General features: G+C 33.7%; 1 non-coding gene across 1 annotated transcript; it reads right to left on the minus strand.

Annotated features, from left to right (window-relative positions):
- Positions 1–884: 884 nt before the first annotated feature.
- TRNAL-CAA (transfer RNA leucine (anticodon CAA)) lies at positions 885–1,001 on the minus strand. Its single transcript has 2 exons — positions 964–1,001; positions 885–929 (listed from the first exon to the last, which is right to left on the minus strand). It is a non-coding gene; the product is annotated as a tRNA-Leu (tRNA).
- Between the last annotated feature and the right edge of the window lie 2,863 nt (positions 1,002–3,864).

Genomic DNA, 3,864 nt, shown 5'->3' on the forward strand with positions numbered 1-3,864 from the left:
GTTGTTTTTTGGTGTGAATATTTCTGTTTTTCAATGTATTTGTAGGTATTATGTAATTATCGATATTAGAACAATTTTAAGGTGTTCCTTTCATTAAATAAAAAAAAAAATATATCTTTATCGATGGCTTCAAGATGTACCTAGAAACATTTATTAGAAAAATTCGTGTTGTTTCACAGTGAGTTTATTAAAATTAGTATTATATATATTTGCAGCACGTTCCAGAGTGGAATATACTCTCAATATAGCCCAGGTGAAAGACTACCATTTATAATTGAAACGTTGCCTGAAATGGCTTTAGCTGCATTTGGTGACTAGATCTAAATACCCACTTCCCCACCTTCATCTTCACACGATAGTCTCATTGGCTTCAGACGGTTGGGAGCAGTTAAGACTCTTGTGCGGAATTCATATAAAAAAATAAACAAATCATTACACCTATTACATCTGTTTGAAGCAGTAAAACATATAACAGTGAACTCTGGGATTACGAAATGTGCACAGATATTTTGTCTTGATGGTGTAGTTTATACAGCTATTTTCTGCTGACAAGATGGTCACATTTATGTATTTGAATATTACAGTAAATATTGTTCAAATCCTGTTATTTAGATAAATGTGGACTGCAGTGGCAATTATTTAAGATCATGATTTTCCATTACAAATAGACTAGTGTTTGGAAATAGTATTTATTTTTAAAGTTAAATTTAACGCTTTGATCAAATATTGCTAAAACGAGCCAATTCCATTCGTAAAAAAAAATCGAAAAATTCGACCAATCTCTTTTTTCTGTTATGGAAAATTGAGAAAGTTATGTTGATTTTTGTGAAAAACCGTCCCACTTATGAAAACATCATAATAATAAATTATAATAAAAAATATGTTGTCAGAAGTGGGATTCGAACCCACGCCCTCAGAGAGGACCAGAAGAGCTCGTTCCCCGCATGGGCGGGTAAGGTATACCTTGAGTCTGGCGCCTTAGACCGCTCGGCCATCCTGACGTGGTGACAGAGCGACAAAATAACGCATCTAAATTAAATAACGCACTATCTATGGTGACATCGAAATATTTATTTCGGTCAATGACGAACCAATTAAGATTGTGAAAAATCAGCTAGCATATTATTAGATCTGTGAAAACTCGCGGGATTTTATAATATATAGTATTAATCAAATATTTCTATCAGGATAGTTGCTTTTCAAAAATTTTCTTTGATATAATTAGGTATATTTTTTAACAATTAGATAGGTATCAGAAATTATTTTTTCGACAGAGCACCGTTAGTAAATTTCATCATCAAAAATTATCTATATTATAAAAATTTGAACAAAAGAAATACACATTAAATTATTTTTTGAATTATTAATTTATTAAAATGAAATTATTTTAGTAGATACTTTATCGCTTGCCTGAATTGTTCCTACAATAAGTTCCAATTTAAAAAATTAAAAGTTCATTGAACGTTAATAAATTCACGCAGAAATATTTCACATCACAAACAACGAGAGGAATTTGCTTATTTTTCATTCACATAACATAAATAAAGTGACCTAGAAAACACGTGGTACGAATGATTTTAGTTAGTTTTTTTTGCCGGTATTAATTAATTTGTTGCACGAGTCAATATTTTTTTTCGTTTCCGAGGATAAATTCAAAATTAGAACACAGATAAAACTATGACGCCCAAAATGGATCCCGAATAAATATGAACTTGAAATCGAGAAAGAAAATGAGTATCCGTTGTTTTGCGTGAGCTTTCAGGGCTGCCAAAATCCATTATAAAATTAATATTATTAAATCGGAAATCATTTTTATAGAATTGGTATCCTGAAAAGAAATCTTGAAGCGCTTTTCAAATATAGAAATTCTAAGGTCGTAAACTACATTTTTGAACTTTTGATAAAAACCTTGAAGGCTCAAACGGCTGTCAAATAAAAACAAATTCCTAGTAATACATCTTTATTTATATTTTAATCAATTTTATCAATTTTTTCCTGAAAAATAACTTAAGTACAAAAAGTAAGCCGCAGAATAGTTCCCTTTTAAGACACCGAGGCGCTACTAATTTGGTTTTTCATAGAAAAATTAAGAACATTCCTTTATTACAATCAAAAACAACACGTGTAATATTACTAATATCTAGGCTTCCGATATAAATAAGGATTATTTTCCAAGTCGCGCTAAGCTCGACATTCCAACCAAGCCTTAAATCAACCGATATACCAGGCCTATTTATTTTTTATTTGAATACCGCACAAAAGTACCAACTGCTCCCAACTGTCTGGAACCAGTGAGACTATGTTATCCCCAATTGGAGTATGTTGTGAGTCTGAAAGTATTGGGGAGGAAAATAAGATAGGGAAGAGGAAGGTAGGGGAGTACCTGGATATTCAGATCTGGTCACCAAACACGGCTAAAGCCATATCAAGCAACGTTTTACTTCTGAATGGTGGTTTTTCACCAGGGCGATACTGAGAGAATCTTTTACTCTGGATCGTGCCGCAAGTAAACTATATGTTATTTTTACTGAATAAATTATGAAATAACACATATGAATGAACTCGATTTGAGCCTGCGACCTTTAGATTACTAGTCAAGAGCATTACCCCTCGACCACGGGGTTTTCCATAACGTTTCCATAACTTTGTCTTCGGCACCCTCCTTGCGTCATACACATTCTTGCATCGTCTAATATACACTCTTCTGTTGTACTCTTGACATTACCTGTCTAAAAAATTTGAGGGAATTCTAAAATTATCTGACGAAATCTACAATCGATGTTTGTTTACGTTCTTGGGTAGGTTTGTCAGAAAACTGAACAAACAAAGTACAATAAAAATATACCCCTCCAATGTTCAATGTACAAGACAAAAGTACTTGTAGGTCAGAGATTTTGCGAATTTCCGTTCATGGGTCTGAGGAAATTTCATTTAATCAAGTATTTATTTTCCGTTCATGAGGTCCAAAAGTCCCGCAAAAGAAGGAAAATAAAGGAGAAACCGAAAGATAGGATAAAGGCCAAGGGGACAGATTTTATGGATGTTAAACATTTATGTTTGGGATAATTAAATTCGGGTTCTGTTTGGAATTTGATAATATTATTTCTGTTTGAATCACAAAAAGTGTTGTAATATTCAAATACTACATACAACATGTTTTGCGTATTTTCGTGAATAAGTAATAAATATCAGGTACGTATCTGTGTTTGATAAAACACGTATATTTATTTAATAATTCCTTGTATTTTACTGTAAGACAAATTTCTTATCCATTGGACCGATTTGGGTCCCACCCAGGCGTAGTGTGTTCAATTCCTCGACTGGCTAAGTCCTCCATCACTTACTGTGGTGATAGTAGGAGATTTTAAAATATTGACAGGTTATTCGTAACCCGGAAATGTTTGTCTTTCTTTTAAAGAAAAAATAAATTTTTACAGTACCCACAAGAGTTCTTATTAAAACACTCTTTTAGCATTTGGGAAGACAGAGTGATACGTTTTTATGTTAGCTCCACACAGAAGACCTTGAGGAAAATAATTCTATGGCCTATGTCATCTTTGGGAATGCTTTGTGGAAGGTCTTTTTAATAAAATAGTGGAGAGGAAGTTCTGAGAAGGATATAGGTATGATGGGTGGGTAGGAATCTTGGGGTCAGTGTGTCCAGGAGAATAAATCTATTTCTTTCACTGCAGTGGAGGGTGATGGATCGAAAGAGTCCTGGTGGTGAGGTCAAAGGGTCTCCCTTAACCAGTGCCTACTACGCAGTAGGTGGGCAGACTCATTCGCCGCCAAGACCCAGACAAACCTCACCCCTTGAACGCGAGTACTCCTGGTAAATCATCAAACGTACATAAAAAAAACTTT

The sequence above is a fragment of the Hesperophylax consimilis genome, chromosome 14, assembly GCF_061612785.1.
Source record: "Hesperophylax consimilis isolate HC1 chromosome 14, BYU_Hcon_1.0, whole genome shotgun sequence".
NCBI classification, from domain to species: domain Eukaryota; kingdom Metazoa; phylum Arthropoda; class Insecta; order Trichoptera; family Limnephilidae; genus Hesperophylax; species Hesperophylax consimilis.